Source organism: Gracilinanus agilis, chromosome X (genome assembly GCF_016433145.1).
Source record: "Gracilinanus agilis isolate LMUSP501 chromosome X, AgileGrace, whole genome shotgun sequence".
Taxonomy (NCBI): domain Eukaryota; kingdom Metazoa; phylum Chordata; class Mammalia; order Didelphimorphia; family Didelphidae; genus Gracilinanus; species Gracilinanus agilis.
In genome coordinates, this window is record NC_058136.1 from 60,084,903 (window position 1) to 60,093,766 (window position 8,864).

Sequence of the window (8,864 nt, forward strand, 5' to 3'; positions counted from 1 at the left end):
TGAGGGGGGGGGGGGGAGGTTGGGCTGAGCTGCCTATATGAAGGTGAAGGGGCAGCGGGCATTTGCAGTGGAGCACCAGGGACCGCAGAGACCAGTGGCATCGGCTCGGCCCTGATCCAGCCTGTGAGGCCTGGCCATGAAGAGGCTGCTCCTCCTAGTCTCTCTGCTGCTCCTATTTCTGCCCTTTCAGCAGGTGGGTCTGTTTTGGGGGAATCATAAAATGTCCAGAGCTGCCAGAGACCCAAGGAGGAAACTAAGGTCCAGGAAGGAAAAGTTAGAGTAATAGAATGTCAGAACTGGGAGGATCCTTCGAAATCACTCGTACTCTAACTCCTCCCTCCCCTGCCTTGTTTTACAGAAGAGGAAACTGTGAGGACCCCACGAGGTCCAGCCAAGCAGAAAGGCCAAGGATTCTCCGTTCCCCCCCCCCCCCCGCACAGGGTATCCCATTCCCCTTTGGGAGCTAGCCCAAGCCATTGTCTGGCATTTCTCTTTGGGGACTTGCTTGGCATTTTCACATATAGAAGTCTCCAAATGAATATTGTCATTCATTTTGCATTTTTTAACTTTCCACACCAAGAGAAACACCATGTTCCAACTGACCTTGGAGTCAGGAAAGAGACTTGGGTTCCAGTTCTACCGTAGATGCTTACTAGCTCGGTAAGCCTAGGCATTTCTTCAGTGTGGGGCGCTCCCAGGGTGCAACCTCTCTCCACTGATTCTGATAGCTGAGCAGCTACTCTCTAATGCCCATTCTTAGAAAAAATAGGACCATTTTGTGAGGGAAAATTGCTTGTCCATAGTCAGGATGTGTCTGTGGCAAAACCCGAATCCAAGTCTTTCTGTCCTTTCATTTGCAAGAGGATGATTATGATGCCATCCAAGTACTCTTGGGAAATGCCTCTGAGGCCCACTCAGCCAGATTCAGAAGTTTGAAGTAGAGCAGAAAGGTCTGGCCAGCACATCTGGCAAAGCACCCTCTTTAGTGGAGAAATAGGGGACACGTTTTCAGGTGGGTAATCCCAGGAGATAGGGAGAAGCGTGCAAAAGCTAGGAAGGGGGCAGGGGGGGCCTGGGCTTCACAAAAGCTCTGGTTAAGCTGTTGGGCAGGGGGAAGGATACCTGTGGGCCGCTGAAGCAAGTGGTGGCCTGAGGCTGGCTCCGTTCCCATCTCCCAGAGGGGGAGAACGTGCTTGTTAAAAACGCACTTGGAAATTGCCTCTGTAGGATTTTTTACGAGAGTCTAATCCTTGGGGGAGAGGCTCTGTTTGAAAACGGATTTCTGTGATGCCGACTGGATCGCTCACAAAGAATCTGGGCACGCTTTCTTGGGGGCAAAAGGCTTTGGTGCACAAACACATGTGTTCTTGCTTCTCTCGGAGGCCGCCCCGTGCCAGGCAGACTCCGAGCTGGCATGCCCCTAGCCTCGCACCGCTCCCTGAGGCTCCCTAATCATTTCACCTTCAGCACGCAATGACTGAGTACCTGCCCAAGGTTGGGGAAGACGCCTGCCAGAGGGCATCCCTTGCCCGTTGTAGGGGCCGGCCCAGTGTATGTAACCTTTCTAGGCCTGTGGGGGGGATACAGAGGGATAGGACTGGCTCTCCGCCTTCGAGAAGCTGACCACTAATCGTACGACTGAATTGTCAGAAACCCCAGACTTCCGCGGGAGAGATGGCCTCCTAGCCAAGTGGACCATCTGAACAGCCCACAGCGGCCAACCAATGGTATGCTGCCAAGGGAAGAACACTGGTTCTGTGGTTGGAGAACCCGAGTTCAAATTTAGACTCTGCCACTTGGGACCTGTGTGACTGTGGGCGAGGCATCGCCTGCCCCTCTTTGGGCCTCAGTTTCCTTTGCACCTGATACCCTTGGAGGTCATTTGAAGTTTCTACCTTTGCTTCTCTGACTAACTCGTTAGAATGAATGGGGGTGGGGGGCTGGTATACGGTGCCATCACAGGATCAGACTTTTCACCTGAAGGAGTTAAGCTGCTGGGGGGGGGGGTGCCAAACGGCCCAGCTGTACGATAAAGGACATCTCTGAGTCCCACTCCAGAGGCCCTGCTCCTTCCCTTTAGGAAGGAAGGATTGGGGATCTGGTCCGGTTTCCTATGAAACCTTCAGATAGTAATTTTCCAAAGGAAAGGGACTGCAAAAGCTTCCTAGAGCACCTCCTTATTTTAGAGAGGGAAATGACTTGCCTAAGGCCACACAGGGAGTAAGAGACTGAGTCGGGATTGGATGAGAACTGGTGAGTGAAGGAAAAAAGCAAATGGAGGCCGAGTTGCAATAGCTCTGCAAGGGCCAGCCGAGGAGGCAGTATTGGGTGGTGGATACAGCGCCGGACTTGAAATGAGAAAGGCCTGGGCTCCATTCCTGGCTATGTGACCCCAGGCCAGGCCCTTCCCCTCTCTGGCCTTCCTCAGGGGAAAGAGGAGATGGACCTGGATGACCCCTAGGGCCCTTCAGGCTCTAAGTGGCTGATCCTCTGGTGGACGCTGGGTCAGGAAGCAGGTGTGTGGAGAGGATCCGAGGTCTGGCCTTCCCAGATTGTATCTGCGCTGGTGGGATGAGTATCACAGAGGACAGAGGTAGAGCCCAGGGCCGGGAGGTGACCTTTTGTGGTGAGAGCCCTGTGAGCCCTTCACAAATGTCACCAGCAAGATGGCGCCCGCAAAGTCAAAAACCACACGCTCACAGAGCTCTCCTGCTTCGAATGAAAGAAACTGGCAGAAATGGAACCCGAGAGCGAGAGGCACCCTGGCGCCCAATCGAGCTGCTTCCTCTCTCTGGCTCTCAGCTTCTTAGGAGCAGAGGTTTAGGTCTTTAGATGGCATCTAGTCCAACCTGCATCCAGGAGGAGGAAGTGACCTTTTCAGGGCCTTAGTTTCTGTCTCTGCAAAATGGATGAGTCTGATGAGATGGCCTCTAGGATGTGTTTCAGGTTGAAGTCTATGAGCCTATGAATGGCCAAGCCAGAATCTGAACACAGATCCTCAAGGTCGCCTACTCTAATGCTCTTGCTCCACTGTCAAATAGGAAGAATAATATGACGTCTCCCACGTGGGACTAGGGCAGACCAAAAAATACCCAGCAAGAAGATGAGCACAACTGTGATGCCAGCAGGTTCCTTTTCATAGGCCTTTCAAGAAAACGGAGCCTGACAGTAGCCAGCTGAGGGTTTAACGGTCTGCTTTCTGTGACTGGGTGGGCACAATTCCACTGTCCTGCCCGCCCCCACCCCCACCCCCACCAAAAACCATTCGCTTTCAGAACAATTTGCCTGTTAGTAAAGCTCTGAAGATGACCCGAATGTTGTCCCCCCACCATGGAACGTGGCCTTCTCTTCTCTGGACTCGCCATCCCCAGCCCCTGTCCAGAGCTCCAGATTCTGTGGCGAGGGAGCTACGAGCATATTAGCCAAAGCCCCTACCCTGCCTGCTGGCTCTGTTCCTCTGGAGGAGCCATGGCTTCCTTGGCTCTCCTTGGCGGGAGGCAGGCTCCTTTCCTTCTCCCCCTCCTACCACCCCCCCCATTTCTCTATTCCTCTCCAAGTTCTGCTGTAGCTCTCTCTGCCCCCAGCAAAGATTCCATTGTCTTCTCCCCTGGGGCCTCCGGCTTTGGTCTCAGCTGCGGGCAGCCAGGTGGCTGCTAGCCAGGGGTGACACCCTCTCTCCCTCCCTTTTCCTTCCGTTTCCCTTTCAGCCCAGAGCAAGCCTCCTTCCTGGGTGCTGGGAGTGAGTGGCTCACCTGGCAGGAGTCCCAGGGAGCGAGCCCCAGTCCTTGATTGTGGGGGTTCTCCCTTGGCACAGTTGGTTACGGAGCCCTCAGAGTTGAGTGCCAAGTCTGGAGCCAACGGTCCCAAGGCAGGTCCTCAAGTCAGCACAGACAAGTCGGTTTTCCAGGCGGAGGAACAGAGGATTTATTTTCTCAGGTTCTCACTTGAGCCCGGTTCAAGACAGATGACTTGACTAGAGTCACGAACTGGTTAGCAGTGGAGGCTGAGCTTGACTTTTTGTCAGACTCCATCTTTTTCCCACTGTGCAGTTCAAAGACAGGCAGTGGGGAGAGGCAGGCAGCAGGCTGCGGTGCCCGGCGGGTGGCAGGCGGCAGGTTAGAGGAATTCACCTGGGCTGTGGCTGCCTATTTTAGCTCGGCCGGCCGTGCTGGTGAGGAGGCCCTCTCTGTTTCTGCGCCCTGGGCCGAAGGCCCAGTCACCCCACCCCAAATTTGATTCCGACACACTGAACGACGCTACAAGGCATGGCTACCAGCAAGGCCTCTAAATTAAGGAGGAAAGATGGTAACACGGAAATGTGGAAGAACGGTGGGAAGCTCTTGACTGTTCGAAAGCCCTTTCCAACCATGATCTCCTCCGAGCCTCCAAGAAGGCTGGCATTCTCTGTTTTCAGAAGGCGGCTGAGGCTCCGAGAGGGAGTCGCTCCTCGGAGAGGACACACAGCAAGTCAATAGCAGAGCCGAGACCGTGGCCTTCCAGCTCAGTGGGTTTTCCACAAGGCCGGGATCTGCTCCTGCAAATGGGGATTTGGGGGCCAAACTCCGTTTTGGATCTTGGACTGACAAGAGGTATTTCAGGAGTGAAGGAGAAAGGGTGAGAGGAACAGTGTGACTGGAAGCTTGGATCCAAAGAGAAAGCAGAGATTTAAAATGGGGATTTGAACCCCGGTCCTCCCACCCGGAAGCCAGCGTTCTTTGCAGACTGGCCCAACAGGATCAGAAGGTCTGAAGAGGAAGGAAGTTGGCCCTTTGGGGCAGGCTAAATCAACTAGGGAGAAGGAAGTTCTCCCAGGTCAGGGTGATTTGCTTGGTAGTCTGTGGGCCCCTAGAAGGAATATGACTTTTCCAAAGTCTCATGGCATTCCCTGCAGGCCATTATACTTAGCAGGCCTACTGGGAAATCCATTTCTTCTTCACTTGGGTGAGGCAGAAGGGCATATAGCCTTTGATGCCAAGGGTGGAATGCCTGGTGCGCTTCCCCATGGCTACTATCCCTGCCCAAATACGGCACAAATACACCCTGGTGGGTCGGACCAGCTTGGATTTCTCTCTGTAAGTGGTTTGCCATCCGAGTCAAGTGTTAATCCTGGGAGCTCTTCCATTTCGGGGTCCTTGAGGGCTTTTGGGGCACCCTCGGTGCTTAGCACAGTGTCTAGCACACAGAAGGTGCTCAATAATTGCTTGGAGATTCGACTTAGCTTGTGAGGCTCCAGGTGATCCAACATCCCTGCCCAGAGCAAGTGGGGAGCCCCCGCGTTTGGGGTCGGGGCAGCAGCGACCCCAACAGAGGGGCCGAGTCAGTGATCGAACAGTTTCTGATCTCTTTCCTTGGACACTCGGGAGTCAGACTTTACTTCCCTGTCATAAAGTCAGCCTAATTCTTTTCTAAACTCCTAATGCTGGTGTAAAATGAGATCACACACACACACACACACACACACACACACATCTCTGTCGGGTCTGTTGCTATAGGGAAAGATGCCTCTGCCTTATGATTTCAGGTTGTAGCCAGCCCCGTGAGGGACAAGAAGGCCTCTGAACATGGGTCTGAGATGGATACTTTGACTGGGGCTGGCTCTCCGGGACAGCCCCTGCTTCGCCGGGTGGCCCGGATGACCCCATTCTGGAGATCGCTGGGCTTCAAACCTTCCCAGGCTCATTGCCTGCGGGACCTGGAATGCATCAGCAAATACTGCAGGTGAGTGGCTCCACTCCAGTGGCATTCACTCCAGTGAATGGTGGGGGACGTGGAAGCAGGCCACAGGACTGTCTAGTTCGGAAGCTCTAGGAACTCGCCCCTTGCCGGCTGGGCCTCTCAGAGCCCAGGGGCTTTGGTGGAAGCCTTTCGCAAGGCCCGTGCTAGCTTGCTTGGCATTCCAAGTGGAATCCCTGCTCCCAAGTGGGCATTGCAGCAAACAGTGGTCAGGGTGCCGCATTCTCTGTGCCAGGTGGGCAGTGCTGGGGGCAACGGGTGGCAGTTGTCCCCGAGAGTGGTCTGGGCAGCCGAGGGAAGTGGTGGATCTCCTCCTTGCCAGAAGGTTTCAAGCAGAAACTTATCAAGGTGAGGAAGGAGAGAGGCTGTTCTAGAGCCACAGGCAATCGCGTAGGGGAGACTCCTAAGATGAGACTGGGAAGGCAGGCTAACAGCAGGAGGCAGCGCCCTAGCGCAGGAGAACGAGCCCCAGCTCCAGAGTCAGAGGAGCTAGGGTCAAGTCCAGTATCATCTTCCTCTCCAGGTTTCAGTGGTTTCCTCCTCCGTAAAGGGAGAGGGTTGGATTAAATGGCCTCTCGAGTCCCTTGCGGCTCTGACCCTGAGATCACTTAGGCCAAGGAGAGGGTAGGAGGGAGCCATCGAAGGTGTTTGAGCCAAGGAATAATGTCACGTGATGGGGACTGGAGGAAGGGTGGACCTTAAGAATGAGCCTAAAGCTTGGGTGATTCCTGAGGGTCCTGGAACCCCCATTCTGGGGTTTTTAAATGCCAAGGCTTCCTCAGGCCCAGCTTACTCTCTGCTTTTTCTTAACAGGAATGGCTATTGCTCAAAGCCCCCCTGGAGTCCTGAAGCCTTGGAAGCTGGGGCTGCCTGATCACCGAGCCACCAGAAGTCACCTGAGCCCCCACCTTCCCCCAACTTCATTTGTGGGCTCAAAACCCCTTCTCCTTGCTTTATTCCTCTTTGGTTTGCTTCACTGGATGAGACGCGCCTTTTCCCAAGCTTTGGGGACAAGGAGGCAGTTACGCCCATTAACTTGGCCCCTGCTTCGCATTTCGAGAGGCCCAATAGCAAAAATTCCTTTCCCCGTAGGGCTCTGTCCTGAAGTAGTCAGCTTCCGGCCATTGGGGTACAAAGCCATAACTAGGCTGTGGCAACCAGGCCTTTGTCCTGGGATGCCCAAATTGAGAGGGTGACGACAGCCCTTCCTCTCCTTTGGTAGCATAGAAACAATTGACCTTAGCACCTAATTAATGAGAATAATTAGTCAGTGCCTCCCCTCACTAGTTGTATGCACCCAAGATCATTCTCCTACTCCACCTCAACAACCCACAGTGATCTCCTCAGAAGCAGCTGCAGGAAGTCCAAGACCTTAGGGCAGGAGGCTTGGTTTCCCCATTTTGGTGTGATGCCCCCACCCCCACCCGCCTTGTGCCCCAGCATCTCTCCCTCCAGCCAATGAATTTGTCTCAAAAGGTTGACTTGAAGTACTGCTCCGTGCTACTTGCCTCAGTTAGGACAGAGCCCAGGGGCCTGGGGAGGAAGTTGCTGCCTTGTGCAAACTGCTGACTCTGGACACCTCCAGAGAGTTCAGTCTGGGAGAGCGTAGGTGGGCCCCGGCGCATACGGGCTGACGACTGGAGAGTGACGGAGGAGGGCGGGATCGGGGGGGGGAGGGCACCCAAAAAGAAGATCTGAGGTTCACAGACCTCAGCTGCCCATCACTTGGCCCTTCCTTCCATGGCCCCCATTCCCACGTCTGTGTAGAACTTCCTGGCCCTTCAGGGTGGTCCGGGATGGGTACTGGAAATGGTTGGGGAAGCATGAGATTTTCCAGCTCACGCCATTTTGGGGGTGGCTCCGGACCCCAATGCCCGAAGCGATTGGCCAGATGCTCGCACTATACTGACCACCTCTGAGATCATCCCACGCCACAAGAGGAAGAGTCCGAGTCTCCCTCGGAGGCTTCCAGCAGCCTGGATTGGCCCTAGCCAAAGCTGTACCCCCTCTCTTCCTTCCCCACAAACTCCTGTTGGGTGAAGGCCTTCTGACCTTAAACATGACCTCAGGCTCATCTGCAAATGTGCTCAGGTGGGAGGATGAGAATAAAGTCTGCCACGCACTTTACCCACGCCGTCTCCCTTCTGCCTGCATACGCCTGCGGCCTGGCCTCCTGAACTGCCCAGCCAGGTAGCCTGGAGCCATAAGGCTTGGACTGCCTCTGTCCATCCCGACATGTTCCAAAGCACCTGTGACCCCCCTACGTCTGGACGCCCCCTCCAGGGATACCGCTTAAGGCCTGTCCGTGCCTGCTCAGCCTGGCCGTGGCCGTGTCCTCCCCCAGCTTGCCCCCACCCGATGGGCTAGAGGCCTTCCTCACGTTCCCTTGACATCAGAAGGAGGGGCCAGCAGTTAGCACCCCCGCTCCCTCGAAGCTCGTTTTCCTTTTCAATCCTCTATTCCTCTGCATGTCCCCCGGCCCCTTCCCCGAATAAGTCCTCATTCGTAATGTGTTGCCGTGCCCCCTTCTCGCTCCACGTGTGTGCAAGTGGGCCTCGCGGCCTGGGAAAATGGCAATGCTTGTTATTCCAATGAACCTCTGATCGGGGGTGCCACCAGGGCCTGCTGCCTGCCCGTGGCCCTGCTAGGGGTGCCCCTTTGGAGCTGAACTTGTTTGCAGCCTGTCCCTGCTTTAGGAAAGGAGACTCAGTCAGGTCCACTACCACAACCGTGCCAGCTAACGACGATCTACAAGAAAGCAGGGCCCGAGCAGAGGGGCGGGGCAGCAGGATCCTTTAGAAGAAGGTAGGGAACGTTTGAGAACAAAGGCTACAGCCCCGAGAGGCTAAGCCTGGGCCCTGGCACTGCCCTGGGGAAGCCAATGGAGCCAGAGGAGAGCTCCTGGAAAAGATCAGGAATCCTTGGAGTCAGGACAGGAGGAGGCCATCTAGTCCGACCCTTTTGTGTGGTGGGGGGTGAGGCAAGGGGAATCGAGGCCCAGAGGAAGGGAGGCAGCTTGGGTCACAGAGTATCAGAGCAGAAGTCAGGTACCGCTTCTTCCAAGGTTCATTGGCTGCTGACATTATCCTTCCAAGACCTGGATTGGATGGGGACACCTTCCCTGCCAAAGA

The 8,864-nt window shown here is 55.1% G+C and overlaps 1 long non-coding RNA gene across 1 annotated transcript; it reads left to right on the forward strand.

Annotated features, from left to right (window-relative positions):
• Window positions 1–5,542: 5,542 nt before the first annotated feature.
• Window positions 5,543–7,860, forward strand: LOC123253423. Its single transcript, XR_006506610.1, has 2 exons — window positions 5,543–5,718; window positions 6,547–7,860. It is a non-coding gene; the product is annotated as an uncharacterized LOC123253423 (long non-coding RNA).
• Window positions 7,861–8,864: the final 1,004 nt, after the last annotated feature.